At 43.0% G+C, this 21,556-nt stretch overlaps 1 long non-coding RNA gene across 3 annotated transcripts in view; it reads left to right on the plus strand.

Annotated features, from left to right (window-relative positions):
- LOC308061262 overlaps window positions 1-20,497 on the plus strand; it is a 41,875-nt gene extending 21,378 nt beyond the window's left edge. For all 3 annotated transcript variants that reach the window (XR_013927133.1, XR_013927134.1, XR_013927135.1), the window contains exon 3: window positions 1-20,497. This exon is cut by the window's left edge and continues 12,074 nt beyond it. This is a non-coding gene — a long non-coding RNA (uncharacterized lncRNA).
- The last annotated feature ends 1,059 nt before the right edge of the window (window positions 20,498-21,556 follow it).

Genomic DNA, 21,556 nt, shown 5'->3' on the forward strand with positions numbered 1-21,556 from the left:
CCTCAGTGAGGCACTTTTCAACCAGCTTGCATAACCCTTGCTTGGAAACTAAACAGGATTGACCAACTTGTGATTTATGACAACTTCCTTTCGTATCTGGTCCAGTCTGTTTGCACCATTGCCATGGCAGCAAAGAGATTATTTATTCATCCAGTTACCTCATCACATCCTGGCCTTCCATTGGAGATGAAATTGGACCCGATTAAAAATGGCAAGAAAAGCTAGTTATAACTCAGGAAGTTGAAGGTCAAATGTCATCTTCTGCCTCTTGCACATTTTCCTTCTCAGTCTGAAATGATAAAGCTGTGTAGAATCACTACATTTACAAAGCTGCTTTTATCTGAGGGTCTTAAGAATTTTGTGAAGCACAACCTCACACCGTTGTTTATTCACAGATAGTGTGCAAAAGTATAAAGTCATGGACTTGCTCTGAAGAATTTACAGTCTATAAAACCAAATTGTAGGATCTATTAATATGAGATGTCAGTCATCACAGTTATATTAAGAGTAGAAGTCCACGTGCTAGGTAGGGTATGGGTTTCTTACTAAATGGGCATGGTAGCCTACTGTGCCTTTTTGGACAAGGACCATGGCAATGCTTAATAGGACCCTTTGTGCTCAACCAGGTTTTGAGATGTTCCTAACAGCTTTCCTGAAGCTCCATGTCTCTTTTATAGTAGTAAGGGAAGCTTAAGTAAGCACTGCTTTTTCACACCCCTATTCCACCCTCATAGTTCTGCCCCCAGAACATTTGTGGGACTACTGGGTAGGCCAATTCAGTTATCTAAGCTAAAGTAAACCCATTTTGGGGAAAAGGCTTATTTCTGATGAATCTATTGATGCAGTTTACTGTGTGGTCTTGTAAGCATTGTTTTGGCAAAATTGAGGCAACAGTAGAAGGCATTTGATGAGCTAGATGAACATTGTGTTGTGGCCACATTACATTCATTAAAACTGCCTTCTTGATGTCAGCAAGCTGTAGACAGCAAGTGCATCTAAGGTAGTGCATGATAACTCAAAGTCAATGAGCAGAATGAACATCTGGACAATGAGATGAGAATCCTCTAAAACAATCAAAAAGGCCAAGACCAGATTTTCAAGAACAGGCAAGTAAATTAATGTATCCTGCATATTGGTTGTATTTACATGCATGATTATCTAATTAGTGTATAAATGCATCTTATTGATGTGTTCCAGCCAGTGGATAAGAGTTAGAGATTCTGTGGCTAGTGTTGTGTTGCAATGGGTTGATTATGAAATAATTACCTCAACATATACATATATATATATGTCCTGCTGTTCTTAGAAGCTAGATAGATGCCTCCTAACAGTTTTCACTGAGAATTCAAGTCCTCTTTCTGTCAAATGTAAGCTATGCATTTGGTATAAAGCAATATGTGGATGTTTAGTGAAGGGTCAGTGTGTACGGTGCAACTGTTTCAAAATGAGATCCTAGCAGGTCTAGCAAAAAAAAAAAAGCTTCCCCTTCCAAATCTGTGTTGGCTTGTTTTGCAGCTACATTTATAATTGCAGTAAGCTTCAATAGCAATGTTGGTAGTTTACCTCAGGACTAACATAGTCCTAGCTAGGAAACATCGATGTATACTTGTACAGGACATATACCTTGATCTTCTGTAGATCCCTTCCAACCTTTGCTTTCTCTCTTGTCCCCTCTCCCGGCAACAGGTACCACCCCACACACAGTGCCCTTAACAGGACTGTGGGTCATGCTTTCTGGATCTGTAATCCTATCCTGCTCATTGTTTGCTTCGAACTGCATAGAACTTTTTTAATCTCTTCAAATAAAGCTGTGGTGAAAGTTTCTGGGTTTCTCTGGCTTGTGTGGTCTGAGCATGATGGATTTTCTGTTTGCGCACATCCAGCCACTGTTAAATGAGCAGCACAAACTCAAAAGAGTGAAAAAGGTTATGAGAAGTTGGAACTGATTTTAAGGGAGTAGATGGAGCAAGCTGCAAAGTCAATGAGTGTTTGTACTCCAAAACAAGGGGTATCTTCCTTTTCTCTTGTGTGGGATTGAAGAAAGACAGAGAGGGATGTGACATGCTAAACGCCAAGACTGAAATCAAGACTTAGCACTTGAATCCTTGTGTACAAGCACACAATGGCTAATATGTGATAAAAGCAGGGTTTGCATATTTCCAGGAGCTTTAAGTTTATTTTAGGCTTCATCTGTTTTTAAAAACTTCATTCCTTAAAATTAATAGCTTTTATTCAGTAGCTCTCATTTCATCCTTTGGGGTCAAGCCCTTGCTTGGGTGCATGGAATTTATTTACGTGGTCAGGCCTTTTATTATGCTTCTTGACTATTGGCGTGAAGCCTTTAGGATCAAAATGAAGCAGGCTTTCCTTACCAGCTGTGGTCCAAGTTCTCACATGAGCCAGAAACTGCTGTTCAAACAGTGTGATGAGATAGCAGGGTTTTCCCTTCCACAATGTATTAACACTATGAATAGATTACTAGGAGCAACGATTTCAGAGCAAATGGCTCTGTGCTTCCCAGGAGTTATTGCAGGGATGGATTTTAGAGTGGAATGGGTTAACTTGGGGATTTTCAACTGTTTTTGACAGGCAGCCAGAGTGCAGGGATAATGGTGTCAAAAAACAAGCTGGGTTGGGATGCTCCTTGAAATAGGCAGACCAGGCATCCTTGGGGAAGAGCTGATGATAGGGTCAGATAATTCACTCTTCATATTAATTCTTCCCTTTAGAGCCAAGGAATAAGTCTGTTAAAATGTTTGCCCAATACTTTGGGGCCAGCAGTTATAATCACACTTATTCTAATACATATCCATACGCTTGGTGACTCACTGATGCAAATCTCTTTGACTACTTCCAGAGGGGTTTGCAGCAGAGGGTGGCAGAGGAGGAGACAATCTAATCTCTGGGTTTGAGCCCAAGGGTGAGATTTCTGCTCCTTTACATACCCTTGCAATTGTGATGGACTGCACTGGGGAGCCTGGGTTTTGCTTTTGGTTTAGCTGCATCTCTTCAGTGAGACCTGACCAAAGTTCTTCACTGAGACAATGTAATTGGGACATAAGTGAATTCCAGTCAGTTCAGGAAACACATCCTTTCAGTTCCTGAAAACATGCTATTATTAATTAACGAGCACAAATACTAAGGGGGCCGCACGCCTTTCGTTCGTTGGTCTCAGACTTGTGTCTCTCCATTCGTCTCTTCTTGCTAAATTTTTCAGTGTTTTTAACATCAGACTGATGTTACGTATAATTACCAACTTTGCACCAAAATTATATTTGACATGGCTTGTGTGGGAAATTAGAGCATTTCAGAGACTACAAATTCACCTGGGAAGATGAGCCAGGCAAGACAAGGCAGCGCAGAGTGGAAGTAATTTGAATATTACATGTGCCCTCCTGAAAATGCCAAAATCATTTAAATTGCTAGAAAGGATATTTTCCCTAATTAGCTGTGTGTGCTGGAGGGTTCATAATAATGCACTGGATGTGGAAGAATGGACTGGCAGAATTGAGGCTGCCTATGCAACACGGGGCAGCGAAGGGGTAGGAAGAGTTCCCCCTTTCCTCTCTGAAAGCATAAAGATATTTATTATCCCTGCAGCCATTTACAACAATACTTCTCTTTTTAAATGTATTGAGAAGTGCCCAGTTACCTGGTCACCCATGGTGCTAGCTGCTGAGGGAAACCAAGAGTGTGCTAGCTGTGAGGCTGTGTGCCAAACTTGGGTCCTTAGCTATTTGCTGTTTCAGGAGGATCTAGCTGCCTTAGCTCTGTTCCACCCTCCAGGCATCACTGTGCTGCTCTCCGACACTTCTTCAGCTTCACAGTGTCCCATAAATACAGTCTCTATTCCCCTCACTTTGCTCTTTACTCCCTGGGGCCCTGCTGGTATGTTCTCACTTCCTTCCACAATTACAGTGATAGCCCCAGTTAAGCCAAGCCAAGTCGGTCTTTTTTTTTTTCTCTCTAAATTACCCTGATGACTGTAGACATTCTGGGGAGATGTATGCAGGGAGAGCAAGAGGCGTACGCGCTCTCACGGATCTTCTCTCTTCCTGACATCGATTGTTTAAGCACTAAACCATTCGCTGACTCTTGTGACTCTAAATGATGTGGGGCTTTTTCGAGGTTTTCCTACCCACAGCTACAGAAACCGCACTGGAGCACTAGTCTCTCTAATGTGAGGGCTTCCACCTGTGACTGTGGAGTGAGGCTGCTGCTGGTTCCATCTCCTTTTCTGCCATCACTGTGTTCCTGTGGTTTCTGCTTAGTTACATATTCATTTTTATAATGCAATTATCTTGTGGGATAAAGGAGGGGAAGACACCCTAATTAGCTGCTTAAAGCACTTTAAAACTGCATGTGTCCGTGTCTTTAAAGGAGCCAGGACTGCAGAGTGGATGCTCTTGCACTGTGCTGCATGTTCCCAGTGTTGAGCATTGCAGGTAACAGGATTGTACCCACATTGCCTGATCCACTGCCGTGGCAGTGATTTCCCATTTAACTGTCACAAGGTCTGGATCCCTATTGCTTCCTTGCACCGCAAGGTATCATTTGCACCCTAGCAAAGTGAATGTAAATCATTACCCTGTTGTGCAAGCAGGGAGTTTGGGCTTGGGAGCTTTTCAGAACTGCTTTATATGGAATGAACAATAACACAAATTCCAAGACAGGGTAGAAATGGGCTTTAAATTCTCTCACACCCATTTGCCTGTCAGGGATCCTGAAGCGCTGTAGCCCAGGTTCAAAGATATAGGGACATCTTATTCCCAGTGAAGTTAGAACTGGGTGCCTATGTTCCTCTGGGGATCTGGCTCTTAACTGCATGGAAAGGCTGCTTTGTAGCAGCAAGGAGGAACATAAATACTGGCCAAGGATGCCAAAGCTAACACCTGCTTTTTGGGAAACTGCCCTGGCATCTTTAGTGTCCACAGAGTGGCTGGGCCTTGTGGTTAAGGTTTCAGCATGGTCCTTGGCTTGCTTCCCTTAGAAAGATGAAGAGCTGAGTTGATTTGAGAACATTACTCCTGGATAGTTCATTGATTCCTCCTCACTTGATTTCTGAGGACTGTAGGCAGGAGTGATGCTTTTAGTCTTCCAAAGTAAGCATGCTCCAATTTGTCAGTATCACAAGCTAGTAGCCTTTTCCGGGTGCTAACTTTCTTGGAAGCTCAGTACTAGGGCTCAGTATCATTGCAGTTCCACGTGCCTGGTGGTGGTGGCTATGTTCAGGAACCATGAAAGATGATGTGCCTGGACAGGAAGGGAGGTGGCTCCAGGAAAACTTGAAAAACGAGAAGCATTGTTTTGTTTTAAATGCTGATTGTTTTGTGTAACTTGGGCAACTGTTTACTATTCTTGCTGTACAGGAGAGGAGGGAAGTGGATGAGTAATACACCCTGATGAATGACTTTGCTCATGAAGTGATGGTTACACCCTCTATCAGAGCCATTTTCATAGTGTCTGTAGCCTTGATATTACCTTATGTTGTCTTCCATATTCCTTTAACACAACTTCATTCGCAGCTCAGGGTTTCATGATTCCTCGAGGGTTCCAGGCTTTGGCATGTGCTCTGGAAGCCATCATTGTCCATCCCACTGCTATCTGCAGGACATCAGGGAGGGTACACACCATTGGCGTCTATGGCCCCACCTGTAGTAGCAAAGCTGCCACTAAGAACAGCGGGTAATGCCCTCCAGATAGATTCCGTAATGCCTTCCCTATATAATGTAACATCTCCTTTAGCTTCTTTGCTACAAGGAAGAATCCACTGTACAAAGAGCATGTGGACATGGCAAGCATTTCTCCAGCATGATTTCCGTAGTCTCTTTTCTTGGCACTAGATGGTGCCAAGAACCCTCGTGCAGTTGCAGTGAGTATGAGGCCTTGCCTTGTACCTCGATGAGAAGATGCCTCTGGCTTGGTACGCAGGCTTTTCAGGAACTGTTTCCCCCAGGGGCTGTTTCCCAGCTCTGCCTCTCAATCAAGGAAGAGATTTATGAAGTGGAAAGATGTCACAGAGACCAGCTGGCATGAGGGGAGGGAGGGGAAGATTATCTTCTCAGCTGTGGGCAGAATTTTCACAAGATGTGCAATTCATAATTTCTTCTGTGGGATTTCCTTTTTTTCTTTCAGTTTTTCTCTAACCAGTATAATTTTTACTGAGAAGGAGACTGCAAGGGCTATCCAAACAGGTGCACAATGCGCTTTTCTCTGAACTGCTCTCTGTGCCCTTCAGGGCTGACCCGAAGCAGCTTCTCATACAGCAATCCAGTCCAGCAACTAGTTCCATCAAGTGTATCTTTGCTCTGATTTACCACCCACGGTTATCTCCCAAGCAGAGTATTCTAGCATGCATACAATTATTTTCGTTTTAGGTACTAGTATCCTCTAAGACTGCTTGAAATCAGCACATTCTGTATACCTGTGCTTGTATGAAAGACAAACACACTGCTAAGGCCCGCTAGTGATGATCATCTCCAGGGTCCTCGTTTTGAGAGAGATATCGTTATTTATTTTGGTGAAGCCTTTGAACATTGTAGCTAATCTCAGGTGCTGAGAAGTGAAACAAGTAACATAGCTGGGGATGAAACCCAGCTTTAGATGTTAACTCTTCTCTAATTCTCAAGAGCAAGTCCTCCAGAACTGTAGAACTCCTTAAGTCATCATTTTCTGATGCATATTACCTCTGTAAGGGAATTCTAAACTTTGGTTGTCAATAATTCCTGGCTCCTGGAGCAGACCCTTGTTTTCCATATCATTTGAAATGAGCAAATAGAGCAAATTTGATTTCTTTAACACCCCTGGTTTTGCTCTGTGGTAAATATGATTTGCCCCACTTACTTTTGCAGAGTAAATGGGACAGGTTCTGGCAGGTGTATACGTTGTGGTTTACTGTGACAGGCAGTTAAAAAGTCAGATCGTTGCACTTCTACTTCTGATTTTCCCTAATCTTGCTCCATTCCTGAACTTGCTTGTCTCTTATTTTATACCTATCTCATTTCTTACCTGCCTGCTCCCAGCCCTCTGGCCAATCTGCCTTCCCTATCCTCTTTCCTTGTCCTCCAAATGGCTACCCATTCAGGACACCAGCAGTCACATCCTCTTGACATCATCCCATCAGCAAACTGAGTGTGTCGTGTTAGTGTGTGTATGTTGTGATAAAAGCAGTGCAACCAGATAGAGAAATAGTGTGGGTGGGGGATATGGGGATCTCAGGTACCCCCTGAGGCCTTCAGAGAATCACAGGGAATGAGAGGGAAAAGCCGGCGGTTCTGTTTGTTGTTGTTGGTTTTGTTGTTTTTGTTTTATTTTACTGAGGAGGATCCAGCTGTTTGGGGGTGTGTGTTCAGATCCAGCTGTCACCTGAAATATTTAAAGGGATATTTCTGTATTTAAAATCTTCTTCATTCCCCTAAGCATTCCCTTTGCTATGCTGCTTCATTGCATGTCGCCGGCACTTTCTGCTATCATATGGTGTTCTTTCCATTCCTGACTTCAGCGACTGCTCTCAGAAGCAGTTGTGGCTCTCAAAACTTCCTAAGAAAATAAGTCCCCTCTTCCTGGTGGACAGATAGTGTTGGAACCAGGAAGCTGAACAAGGCGGGTGGGGCCAGCTGTGCAGTTTGCATGGCTTAGAAGACTAAGCAATGGCAGGACTGAGCCCTCGCAGTGAAGCTGCGGGCATGGAAAGCAGGACAGCAATAAAGTGTAGCTAACATGAGGTAGGAAAGCAACCCATTGAACATGGGACAGTCTCCGCTGGAAGTAAACTGTAACACACAAGCCCTGTGAGTAGACAGATACCTGCAGGAAACAGTAGGACTGATTCAAACACCCAATATGCAGGAGAAGGAATTTTACAATTGGAGTCTGTGGAAGGGTGGGTCCTTACTGCAGTAGGACCCCCTCCTTCCCCCCCAGTAGTCCCATCAAGCAGGACAGATGGCACATGCATTGCTTACTTCTATGCCAGGCATTTATTATAAAGCCTATATATTTATATTATGGCAGTGACAAAAGGTGCTGGCCTTAGACTCTGAGGTTTAGGTGTGCTGTACAGAGACTAAGAGAGCTAACTCTAAAAAAGCAAAAATCAACATAGATAAGGCAAGCATGACAGAAAAGTAATGGTTGAAAAGGGCTGGCTGGAAAACTTAAGTGACACTTTATTTCTGCATCTTTCTTCTCTCTCTTTCCCTAGCCTTTCACTCCCAGAATGTGTAAAATGTACAAAACCCATTTTCTTTACTAGCCATTCAAAAGTATGGAGTTTATTTCCCTAAATATCATATCATCTTTAGAGTTGGAGTAAATTCCCACCCAACCTAGAAACTGACCCCATGATTTCTTTGAATGAGCTTCCACAGCCACCTTGTAATGCGAACAGTGGTAAACTGCTGAGAAGTCCTTTGTGGTACCCTGTTCCATCAGCTGCTCTAATACCTTTTTGATTATCTCAGTGGACACAGAAATAAATGCTGTGCCTTGGATCCCTCACTTGCAAGCTATCTCCATTTTTTTTTTCATTTTCTTTTTAAAATAAAAATGACTGCTGATGTTTATGCCCCTGTAATACATTATGTATTATTTTGTTTTAAGCGCTGCCTTTTGCATCCTGACAGTAACAATAAAATGTGAGTATGGGATTCCTAATACAGACAGACTAATGTTTCCACTGCTAGCCTTCCCTATCTCTTCTTTTTTTCTTTCTGCTCTCTAAGCACTTTTCTAAAGGCTCCTTTTATATTCCTAATAAAATTAGAGCAAAATACATCGATTTACTGGAAAAGAGGGTTTGGGTTTGTTTTTTTTTTCCTTTGTGATAGCACTTTCTTCACCACCACCACCCCCCATCCCCCTCTTTAAAAATGCTGGTGAATATTCCACATCAAAGACCTCAGATTTCTTTTTGGGGGTTTTCTTATTAGTTCCCCAATGACTTTTTTTTTCTCTCTTTTTTTTTTTAAATTTTCCTTTTTTTCCTTGGTTCTGAGAATACTCTGCTTGTTGCCCCTGCTACAGACCATTTTGTTTATGCTGATCTTCTGAGGTAATTATCTTTCATTAATGCATTTTAATCGTATCTCCAAATACCAGTAAGTGGCTGGTCTGCACGTACTGGGAACTGATCTCAATGGGACCTTTTTACTCCTTTTCCATCTATAGATTGCGCAATCCATATCCTGATGTCTGACTTCCATTTTAATGTAATGGATCCCCTCTTGCCCCAGTCTTTCTGTTGCCTCTTAAACTAAGTTGAGCCAGCTGTAAATTACCAGATCAGACTTGGTGGTAGTGTTACACTGATGTAGATCTTACCTGAGAAATTAGTCCTGTTGTGCTCATGCTGCTGAATCTCAGGGCTGTTAAGTTGTGCATTGGGTTCTTTATCTCCTATTGAGATTTGGGTTGATCCCATTTTTTTATGACCTCTCTCACAGCAGCCTGCAAGTAGTTAGAATAAGGGGTGGGAACGATCGAAGCCCATCGAGTTTGTTCATACTCTGCACCACTGGAAAGCTTTCAGAACCCGTCACTGTGCTTTGGGTATTTTAAATTTCCGAGATATTCACTTAGTTATGGAATAGGCTAAAATCTGTCATGCTGATTTAATGAGAGAATAGGGGAGGGAGGAGACATAGACACACAAAAAAAAGCAATTTTCCTTGTAACAGTTGTGTTAAAATATTGATACAGATGCATAGTGGAAAAACTTAACGAGTTGTTAGTGTTAGAAATAATGCCAGCATTAGATATCTCTTGTGTGCAGAGTTTCCAAGATGGTGTTCAGCATTTCTGGGAAAGACATCTCATGAGAAATGTGGAATTGCTGTACCTGGGTCAGACCAGTGGCACTTCAGCCTGGTGTCGTCTCCCAAGGCATCTCAACTGTCCTGTCCTTAACCACAGAAGGTAGCGCTGGTGGAAGCTGTGGTGTGGTTAAGACCTAACTATTTTTAGCAAAAGCTTAGAGTAAAGTTGGGTGCTGAATGTTCCTGAGCGCCCTTTATACTGCATCTCTTACCAAGGGTATAGTCTGAGTTCAGAACCAAGACCTTGTGGTTAAGGCGGTATGCTGACACATGAACCATCCAGTCTTGATTCCAATCTCTGTTGCAAGCTTTATGTACCTTAGGCACATCACTTGTCTTGTGCATTACACTTAGAAAATGCAATTTCCCCCCCTCCCTTTTTCTCCATGTAGCACCCTTCAGTTGTACAGGGTTGCAAACATGACAAAGGGAGATTATTTCTTGTACATTTCCATTGTTTTCAGTGCTGTGATGCCCTGATTTTGATCATGGATCCAACTTCCGACACCCAGGTACTATTGCTGCTTGGTTCCTGGTTGAACTGAAAGGTCTCAAACCTTTCAGATGGTAAGATTTCCTTGGGGCTGCATGGTCCCTGGAATCCTACAGCTTCACTTTGGGTTTAATGAAGACATGACACAATGTAGACATATGTGGTAATAGGGACCTCAGTATGACTCACAAAGTCTTTTCCAATGCTGTTCCCTAGTCTTGGGTTCTTATTCCTGGAAAAGTCACTGTATTAATCCATTCTGCAGAGCATAAACCAAGTCAAACTGGGTATGCTGGCCTCTGTTAATGCAGACCTCTATCCATCAGAGACTCAGCTGAGACCACTAAATCTGAGCATTCCTTTTAAGATGAAAATGAGAAAGGAATTAATTTTAATGAGTGATGTTTTTGCTGCTGCTTGCCCTGTCATGTGTGGCCTCTGTGTAGGCAGTGTGATCTGCCATCATGTCAGTGCTCCATGATCAAACCCCTTCCAAGAGGGGATACTTTACATGTGTTTCTGTGTCAATTCCAGTCCCTGAAGAACATTGCCAATCCATTAAGAGCCTGGCAGGCTGTACTGGGAATTACTAGCCTGAGCAGAGAAGAGAGAGGCAAGCCTGAGAATAAGAAGGAAGGAAAGATTAATCTGAGCAGAAATTCTGCATCAGAAAAGGACTTCCAGGGATGTATTGTCTTCATCTTGTACTTTGCAGAATATTGTTCACCTTGCTGAAGGGCTTACTACAACTTTCTAGCAGAAAAGATTTCCCTTAGGACTGCAGCACCATTCCTGTACTGTGCAGTTTGCTTGGCATCCCTGGCTCTTGCTTGCCAACACCTGGTATTTTAGAGACCTGGGAAAACTATGAGTATATTGGGCTGTGCTCTTCAACAATCTGCTTCAAATTAAATGCTTGAGCCATCTTCAGTATTAACCCTTTGAATATCTGGGTGTTGGTATTACTGATGACAGTATGGCTTTGCATTGGATTCAGTAAGTACTGGTTCCTGTTCATGGTCAGAAAGTAAAGACAAAAAGGAATCATGTTTCTTTTAGATCATGTTATTTTTTTTCTGTATCAGTCTCTACAGAGAGTAAAGACTTCAGAAAGCCTGCTGCCATGGTGTCTATTACTGTCCCTTGTGGGCTTCTGACAATGGACTGGACTGAGAGCTACCAAAATTCTTTTGTCTTAAGTGGTCTGGCTCTTGTAGGTATATGGGTCCCAAGCAGAAAGGACAGCCCTTTCCACTGGGAGCGATGCCAGGATAGGAGCGTTTTATACTGAAGGGAAGTGGGATGAGTGTCTCCTCCTGTGGATTGCACAGTATTTTGAACCATGGCTGGACTCAAAGGAGGATGCACAATACAGCATGTGGAGGGCTCAGTCCAGCTTCCTGTCAATAGCAAATAAATCTTCAAAACTATTCTCACATTTGAAATTAATTGGTTGGGGAGGAAGGGCAGTAGCTTTTAATATACATCACTTATCTGTAGATAGAGCTGCACAAACCCCTCCTCTGTGTCCCCTTGTGTCAAGGCTTTAGTCTGAATTATTCTTCTTCCCTCCCCATTACCAAAAAGGCTTCTGTCTTCCACAGCTGAAATCACTGATCATTTAAGCAGGATGGAGTGATAGCTCCATCAAAAACCTAGCGAGTCTTTGCAGGTGGCAATGGTAATAAAGCAGCAATGTCTGAATTGAAAGGACAAGGAGTCAGTGAAACAGGGGGATTGCTGTGGTGTTGCCATTAAATGATTAGGGGTAAATGAGTGGCACCCAGTGCCAAGCTTTCAAAAGCTGTCTTTCTGTTTCCTGGGGAAGTTCCAACTTGATTACCAAGTGTCCTGCTTGAGATACTAACACCTTAAAATGGAAGCATGCAAAATAGAGAAAGCTTTCTTTTTTTTTTTTAGAGGACAAAGAGGAGTGATTTCTACCCAGTTTCCCTGTCTTTGCACCATTTTGAGTGAAAACTGCTTGAGGGACCTGCTATATTGGACACTGCATACCAATAGCAACTTCCAACCTGTTTCCATTCTCTTTGCAGCCTTTACATTTATGAAGGAAAGTGGGGCACCCTTTTCTACCAGACCTACCAGCCAATTTGAGCACAACTTGCCACCAGACTCTCTTAATGAGAATACTTCTGACTGATGTTGCCTTCTGGGATCCCAATGCAACTGGCCCAGGACTCAGTAGGAGAGGAGCTGCAGGATATTGGTACAGACTGATATATTTGGTTCCTTTCTGGCTGAGACCCTGGCTACACTCTGTGCTTGTGGGCTGTTCTTCGTTAGCCAGCTTCCCCTCTGAGCACCAAAGTGCCCCCACAAACCACATGCCCAGAGACTCCATTCAGGTTTGTCTTCAAATCCCAGTTTGCCTGGTCCCTGAAGCAGGCTCGGAGAGCAATCAAAGCCACTGCAGTGCAATTTCCGACAGAGAATTTCCTTCCTATTTCTGAGTGAGCGAGAGTGTGTGTGTGTGTATTTACGTGTTTAAAAAAAAAAAAAAAACACCCACCCCAAAACATTTTGGTTTTGTGCACTAAGCACTTTTGAGGGCGATATGGGGCCCTGTAATACAGAGGTTTATAACCTCCTCAGCTAATGCTCTCTGACACTCTGTTTTGATATCATTACTACATTATACTCACAATTTTTGAGTGAAAAAATACAGTACTTAGAAAGTCGAAATTCATAAATAAATTCATGTCAAACCGCACTTAATATTGATTTTGTTAGTGTTCAGATTCAATAATAAGGTACTGCGTGCATGAATATTTAAATATAATCATCATTTCTGCATCTCCTAATGGCCTCTGCTCTTCTACACTCAATTTAAACACAATTTAAAAACTATAATGTATTGAAAAATACTAGGATTTAGCAATAAATCACCATTGGGATACTCCAAGCCTTTTATAGGATGGCTCAATATCTGCTTCTCAAGGGACAGCACAATTAGATTCATGTTTTTAAACTTCTCAATTATCCATATACCATAATTTTATGTGAAAGTTTGTTTCTCTTCCTCCCCCCTCCACCCCTGCTCCCCCTCTTCACCCCCCACCAGATACTCTCCCAGTAGGAAGCGGAGAAATCGCTAAGTGTTCTCTTAGCTGGGTTAGTATAGTAAAAAGGAGTCAAAGGTCACAGTTCTCAAACTGAATTAAATCCAGAGGCTGTCAGGGAAAGCAGAACGCTGACTCACTTAATCACATTATTTGGGGAAAAATCTAGGGGGAGGAAAGAGATAAAATGACTCAAAATGAACTCGCCAAGGAGGAAGCGGAGTTTTTATATTTATTTAAAAAGCAATATTAGTCTTTATCAAATAGACGCAGGATGGTTCGATGAGGATGGAGCTGGCTGGACATTTGCGCAGTCGCAGGCAGGAGAGCTCTGGCAAGCAGTTTTCTCCTTAGGAGGATCAGTAAGGGGAGGATGCGGTGCCCTTGATTCCTTCAGTGCCAGGCTGGGTTATTTATTGGTAGGGGGTGTTTCTGTAGTGCTGGTCGCCAGCCCATCTGAAAACCACACCCTCTGAGGTAGGTCATTATCATTATCCTCATTTTACAGATGGGGAAACTGAGGCACTGGTGGGTGAAGTAATTATGGCAGAGTCACAGTGGCAGAGCTGGTAGCTAGTCTTTGGGTTTCTAATGCTAGAGCCTCTGCCCAAGCTATGTGGCCATTTTCTTTCTCCCACCAGCATCCTCAGAACCTGTGGTGGAGAGGGAGATAAAAAGGATCTAGCATCAGAATCTAAAATAATAGTGCTAACATCTTATGAGAGCAGTAGATCTTGATGGCATTGGTATGGTATTGACTCTGCTGGTACTGTGAGTGGCTTGCCAGTTTTGTTGAACACTTTGCTATCAGATGTGAGGAAACAGTAGATGAGGAAAGGAGTGGCAGTCAGGTGTCTAATGGAGAGGACATAGTCATGTCACTAGGTGATGCTGGCAGTGTCACACAGAGCCCTTGCAACACTATGTAAACCACCATGCAGGGACGGCAGTTGCAGATGGCAAGGGATGAGAGCGTGCCATGACTAATGGCATATGCCTTGGTGGTGGAGGGAGGGCAGAGGTTTGCTGAGATAGGCAGGGATTGCTAACCTTTATGATTCCTAACCAAGTGTCCAGAACTCCTTCAGGCCACACTATATCAGACTGGGGTTTTGCTTATATTCTATACTTCATGTAAATTAACACTGTTTTCTAAAGAAGTTTACTGTGTTGCATTGGAACTAGTTTTTTATATCATTCATCTGATGAAGCATCAGCTCCTACTGCCTCAAGGTCACAAGCAAAGCTGTGAAGTCCTATGAGTGGATAAAACAGAAGTAATCAATGGTAGACAAGTCTAACCAAGATGTCATGTAGCTGTTCTGCATGCCCAGGCCATTGTGATTTGAAGGTCTGCTCATTCATTTCTGTGGGAGGGGAAGACAGACATTCCTGCCTTTACTAGGCAGGAACTGCTTTCAGCTCTCCTCTGGCAGTTCTAGAGCTCCCTTGTCTAGCTCTTACATTGGTCTGCAAAACAGGTTTGTAATCCTGATATCAAATATTGTCCGTCTTCTGTTTAATAGCGAGGGAAGGAAGGGATAGCGGACTTCTCTTTAAGAAACAGGAAGGGAAGATTATTGCAACATTTATGTGGAGCTTTAAGGATTTTTTTCTTCTATAAATGACTGTTGCTGAGCTTCTTCCAAGTGTCAAGAAGTAGAAACAAAATCTTCTCTGAAGGGAACAGTACATGTATGACAAATGCAGTTAATGGCATGGATTTTGCTATGTTTTCTGTGGATTCCTTCTTTCATTGTATAGAAACAGTGTTAGGAAGCACCTGGATCTGAACATTTGGGAATGGGGTATTGGCATTGTTGGGGGACTGCTGGCATATGTCACTTCAGCTTAGTGGAAGCTTCTGGGGAATGCCCACCTTGGTGTGTGGCAGATGTATACTTGCAGGTGGAGGTGCAAATTCCAGCAGAGCCCCAGCAGCTCTCCAAGAGGTGTAGAAAGGGGCAGTCAGGGAGCCAGGGAAAAAACTGGCATCAAGAAGCATTGAAGCTTTTGCTGCACTGGTCCACCCGCAGACCCTGCCTAACCACGCGTGCCAGAGCAGCAGGAATTTGCTGCCCTGCCCGGTGTGGTTGTGCTTTTCCATTTAATTTTTTGTGTTCAGAAGATACCAGACGCTGCTCACATTGTAAACCCCTGTTGTATTTTCAGCACCATCCTCCTGCTGCAGTAGACGGCGGGGTGAGTTCCACGCCCAGGTTTTTGCGCTTCCCGAGCCGCCGGCCGCTGGGGCCGGCCGCCCGGCGCGGCGTGCTGGCCCCGGGGCTGGGGCTGGGGTACGGCTCGCCGGAGGCAGCGGCCCGGCGGCGGCGCCCTGGCCGTGCGGCGGGCGGGGATGGCGCCGGGCATCCATCCCCACCGCCGAGGTGCGGGCTGAGCCCGGTACTGGCGGGTACCAGCTGGGCATTGCTCAAAACGAGAGCGCGCGGTGAAAAGCCACTGGTATCCGTGGACCGTCCCAACAGATGTCACTAACAGATCTGTATTGATTGTCGGGGTTGGTGCCTTGGTGGTGGAGGCAGATGGCGCTTTGACTAATAAGCAACGAGCACTGCAGGCAGAGTAAGCCCTGAGAAGTGCTTGGACCAGTGGGATAGTGGAGTGGCCCATGGGCAAGTGAAGGGTGTCTTTGACCATCTTTGCCCTCTCTGCATTCATTCCTTTTTTTTTGGCTGTGTGAAGTCTAAATTTCTACCTCCTCCCTGAACCTTTGCTTTCCTTCTGGTTTTCTGTGCTAGCCTCACTCTCTTTTGTCTCGTTTCTGTCTGCTGCTTCTCCCACTTTTTTTCTGATTTGCTACCAGTAGCACCCCCTTCATATTTATGCCTCAATGGATCATGTTGGGTAGGAGAGGGAGTGAAGACTAGGGCTGTTCCTGTTGGTTGTTACAGAGGAGGGTGGGGGGCTACATTAGGTCTGAGAAAAGGGCAACGAATCACCTTAGCTAAACACCTCTGATTCCAAACGTTGTGATGGAGACTCATCACTGCTCAGCAGATTGGGGTTTTGAATGCAATGACTTGCTTCAGTTATCAGAACAGGAGACAGAACATATAACACTGCCATACAGAGGATTACATGGACTGATGTATGAACTGCAGTAGTAGTGAGCACGTGCATCCAAGCACATAAACGCTTTAGCTCTAAGGAGTGCTAGGTGCATTAGTAAGTACTTATGTGCACTAGGAATTCTATTTATACGTCAAGAATACTCAAGAATGGTTGTTTATCTCCTATCTTTCCACAATCAGGTACACATGAATGAATCAAATGTTCATTATTGTATGTAATATATTTTTTACTATATGTTGTCATAACTTGGATGCTGCAGTAGGCTGTGAAATACCTAGATTTTGATGGCAAGCAACTGGAGAGTATGGTTAAACCAAGGAGACATTCTGGCATGTTTGCTTTGCTGATGTTTTTTGTTGTTGTTGTTACTAGTAATGGACTGGCTGCGTTTCCAGTTGCCAGATTACCTTATGCCTAAAATCCTCCTATGAAGGAAGATCCTTTTCCTGTTCCCTGCAAAAAGTGATCCAAGCTCAGCACCCCCAGCTTTGTTTAGTGATGTTATATGTCACAAGACACTGTTCTCAGCAGTGTAGAAGCTGGAGTTATGTTCTTTAACCATGTGCCCAGCAGCTGGAGACCACTGTTAGAGCCCCCAATGCTACCTGCTGCCGTTTTTCTTGTTTTTTCTGAATCATCTTTGATGATCAAAAGAAATATGGCCAAAGAAATACACTGAAGTGTGAAGGGTGGGTCCCTTGGTCTTTCAGTTGTGATTCAATATTTTTTTTTTTTTTTTTTTAGTATTTAAAGACAGAGAACAGTTGTGAGTTCCCTTTCCTGTGATAAGGGGTTTTGACTTCTACCTAAGATGCAGCTCTCTTTGTTAGTGTAATTTCCGGATTAGAGAAATAGCTTGATTCTTTTTCAGAGCCTGGCTATGATAGCCAAAAAACTGGACTGAGGTGCAACTCCAGGGAATTTGTTTGCAAAGGGGAGAAATTGCTGAGAGTTTAGAAACCAGCTTTGCATTTGCCCTGAAAGCTTCTATTTTCCAAAAAAGGAAAGAGCAAAAAATCCTTGAACACTGATTCTTTGAAAGCTGTGAAACTTTGAACAGGTGTGAGCACAGGCAGCTGCCTGGGTGCTGTGTGCAGATATTCCTGCTAATGCCTCCTTAGAACTTAATCTCTGAAACCATCTGCTTATGGTGAGCACATGTCCCGGGGGAGGGGGGCCAGAAGCAAATCCAGCAGCCCCACAACTTCCACTGTAGCCTGAGTACGAGTTTTGAACAGCAGAATAAGCTCAAGTTGTGTGTTAAGAAACCTTACTCTCAGCTTTTATGAAGCGGGAAAACTCTAGTGTCAGTTCCTCACATTCAGGGTGGTTACTGTTGAGTCTCAGAGATCGAGATTTAGCTTATGACCATCTGAACAAAAGCAACACACAAGACAGGTTTTGGAACTGCCATCAGCAGAACCCTTTGTTCCTATAAATGCGTGGGATCAATTTTTCTTACTCGGAGTCTCAGTCTGAACTAGATCAACTAAAACCTTCAGTAGAATGCCTGACTTGCATTACTCTAGCTTTCGAGTCTGAGGTCACTGGGAAGTTGAGTAAATCCTTTGGGTTGCCACCTTTAGCGCAGCTATCCTGATAATCTCCAATGGAGCCTCCGACAGTTATCTCTGAGTAAATCACTTCTCTTCCTCATGCCTTTTTTTCTCCTCCTATTTCTTTGCTTTTTGACTTTGGGAAAGACAGTCCCTGCTCCAGGGTCTCTGCTTGTTACTTAGCACAATGTATCTGAGTATCATAGATGTTACTGTGCTAATAAGTGAATCAAACCCACCCGCTGCTGCTGGCTGTGCTGCTTGCTTTTTACCTGTGTACACTTGTTTGCAGAGGCCAAATTGCTCTCAGCCACTGACCTATTAATGGAAAGCTAGTTTATCAACTTTGGCAAAAGAAAGCAGTACTAGCCACTGTTGCCCTGTGACTGCCAGAAGCAGTATGGTGACAGGAGTGGGTCATGCTTCAGCCTGTGACTGAAGGGTCCCCAGCTTCAGAGAGACATTCAGGGACTTTCCCTGCATTTGGTGCTGGCCATAAAAAATTGATCATCCTTTGTTACAGCTTCACTTCTGTCACTTTCCATCCCAGAGTCTGTTTTTTACAGAAAACAAGCTACATTCATCAAAAATGACAGAACACAGACTTAATGTAATCATGTATGGGAACATGAATTGCAAATGCAGAACACAAGCACTAAAATGTATTTTCCATTACTGCCACAAAATGAAATAATCATGAACATTTTCCCCAAGAATGAGAACACATGTAGAGTACACTGACACCTCAAATTCTGCTGCCATGCCCTGGCCTCAGGTGCAGGTTGGCTTCGTGTCTATCAGCAGGGCAGAGATCTGCTAGTATCAGAAGAGGTGGCTATCTTATAATCCTCACCATGGAAACTTGTGTTGGTTATTAGTTACAGCAGCCTTCTGCAGGCTCATTTGGGTGACCGGGTCATCTCTGGTTGCTAAAGATCTCATGGTACTCTTAAGCATAACTGAGCAGAGGTGCTGGAAAAATAGACAATGCTGTGTGTTGCTCCTTAATTCTAGGTTCTACTTCTAACTACTGTTGAATGACTTGGTGATAACCTCGAACAAGTCCTCTCAACCCTACTCTGCTTTCATACATAAGCTTCAAAAATACAGATATGTGTATTTTAAAAAAAATCTGTTAACTGATTTAGAGTTGGTACAGGACATGTTAATCAGATTCTTCTTTTTCCCTTGCAGACATACTGGACCACAGTTTTGCCATGCTCTGTTGAACATCTGTGGTACTGCACTCCAGATGTGGCTGCTTTTCACAGACAGGTAAGGTTATACCTGCCATTATATCTGATTCTTTCATTTGTTTGTGACTTGCTTTAGTATCAGAAGTGTGACTGGATTACCTCTGTTGATCAGGGTGTCAGGAAAGGCAATGGAGAAGGGTAATAGAATTGGGAATAACCAATCTGTAAACTGAACTAAATCCAGTACTTGCTCAGTTATTTAGATTATATTAAACATATGCAAGTTCTCATCCCGCCTGTACTTGCCACAACTCTGAAAACACAAAGCCACTAATAAGGGATGTTGGAGCCTGCCCTGCTGAAGGATAGTTGGATATGGATCATGATGATGTCTGGAAGGGAAACTACTAGTTTGATCAAAGCCTTATACTCAGACAGCACTGAGTGCTGATGGAATGATATAGAGAGAATAAGGCAGAAAGACAGTGGCTGGTTTACATCTCATCCAGCAGAAGCTGTTGTGAGGGATTTATTGATCTCTGATTCAGCCACAGGCTGTAGGTTAAATGATGGGATACATTTGAAGAGACCAGTTTAACTGCACCCAACAGGAGGTGCTGAAGAGAACAGCATGCTGTGCTGGGGCGGACTTTTTTCCCCCTGAGGACATGACCCTGTCACAAATGGAAGGGGGAGAGATTTTGTTCTAAATGAATTAAAATGATGTCTTTGCATGAGAGCAATTCAGATTATAAAAAATACATAAAACAAATAGACTCTGCAGCTGTAGAATCCAAGAGAAAATCTGGATTTGGAAGAGTTTCTTAACTTTTTTTGTACCGTGACAGTAAGAAAAAACATTTGGTCTTATGCATCTTTCCAGCTGTTTGCACATAGTCTGCATTCTCTCTGACAAGTTTGCTTAAGGACCTTTATAGACATGTTCATATGGTCATATAAATGCAATCTCCTTATATATATGCACACATTTCCATGTTCTTGTACATTTGACACACTTTATGTGCATGTACATCATCTCATCAAAATGAACTTCCTCTTTGAATTAATGTGCTTATATGCATGTACATCAGTATGTCCCAAGGTGCATATATGTATATTTGTTCATATTTGCATATATGCATGAAGTGATCAACATAGTCAAATTGAAAAACTAAGTTATTCCAAATCTGTGTTATTTCTCATTTCATTCCCAAGGGGTAAATGGACCCATTCCAAATGAAAGGTAATCTTGGGACCTGAAGTTTTCAGCATATAGTGTGGTTTTAACACTCTGTACCATAGGCTTTTAATTCTTCAGGGCTGTTAGTACATTCTTTTTCTTGCTTATGCAACAAAGGCAATGTCAGATTGTTTAAGACTTTAGGTGCAGGGACAGTGTAAATTGTTAATAACAACAGTCAAATTTTATGGAAAGATTAGATGAATGGGGCAGGAAGGACCCTCAAAGAACTTGCAAAGCCATCCATGTAAAATTGTGAGGAAGGTTTGTCCCTGTTTTTTTCCACTGGGTTGGAATACTTTTCCTACAACTTTGAACACATACCCATTTCAGTGTTTTCTTTGCGTGGCTCATAAAATCTAGCACACGTGGATATTACATACTCTTCTCTAGAGCTAATATGCATATGTAGTAAAAAGCCCAAACTTTCAGAAATAACTCATAAACATTCATGTAATATGTCAAACATGTCATCATCATAGGTAACCAGCTATGTACAGCATATGCGTAGCATTGGAAAGATGTCATACGTACCTAAGTCTCTGTAAACATACGTAGATTTTATGCTTGTGTGTATTTAGCCAGGAGCATATTATGTACGTGTATTTATACAAGCACCAAATCAAGTACGCTGGCCAGTGCAGACGATGTGTACGCACCTTCCAGAAGAGGGCATCTGTCTCCCAGTGCAGGCAGCCTTCGGTAACCTATGGCCCCCAGCCTCTCGCACCTGGGCATTCACATCTTGCTTGCCAATTTGAGGTTAACAGTGCCAGCACAGAGTGAAATATTAAGGCAGCCACTTGAAATTCAAAGTGTTTCTTTTAATTAATGGGTGGATGCCACAAGTTGATCCAATCCAGCTCTTAAATTAATCTTAATTACATGGATTTTGTAACTTTGGCATTAGCCAGCCACACAAAATATGTATTTCATAATCCTAGAAACGGGTGAAAAAGACTGCTGCTGAGCAGAGAAGTCAGCTGATGATGTTATCAGCCTCTGTGGCTGTGGGTGTAAGTGTCATTGGGGTGTGTCTGAGATCTTATCAGGAATACCAAATTAATTCACTCCTGCAAATAT

The sequence above is a fragment of the Falco punctatus genome (assembly GCF_963210335.1).
Source record: "Falco punctatus genome assembly, chromosome: 3".
Lineage (NCBI taxonomy): Eukaryota > Metazoa > Chordata > Aves > Falconiformes > Falconidae > Falco > Falco punctatus.